Source organism: Phaethon lepturus, unplaced genomic scaffold, assembly GCF_000687285.1.
Source record: "Phaethon lepturus isolate BGI_N335 unplaced genomic scaffold, ASM68728v1 scaffold23730, whole genome shotgun sequence".
In the NCBI taxonomy this organism is placed as follows: Eukaryota; Metazoa; Chordata; class Aves; order Phaethontiformes; family Phaethontidae; genus Phaethon; species Phaethon lepturus.
The window spans coordinates 6,412-6,759 of record NW_010511517.1 but is presented as its reverse complement, the minus strand read 5'-3'; positions in this window follow the sequence as shown (position 1 = coordinate 6,759).

Below are 348 nucleotides of genomic sequence, written 5' to 3'. Positions count from 1 at the left end.
TAGGGAAGCAGAGGGAACCCCGCCTGTGGTGTTTGCAGGGTTTTAGGGCACCGGGAGTGCCCCGCGGAGATGACTGCGGCCTCGTTTCACCCAACTTCTTGCTGGCGTCGCCGCTCGCCTCGGTCCCCGTCGCCGTAGTCGACCTCCCGTAGCGTCACCAACGCGGGGTTGAACTGAGGAGGGAGCAAGAATCCCAGGAAAGGTTTTCAAGAACTCCCTGAGAGGGAGTTACAGACGGCAGCAGGAGAAGCCTGGTGTGGGGCTGTATCTCTCTCCCCGCAGGCAGCAACCGGGCTGTAGCCTCTCGCCTCCACGGCCCACGGATGTCGCCACAAAACACTGCGGTCC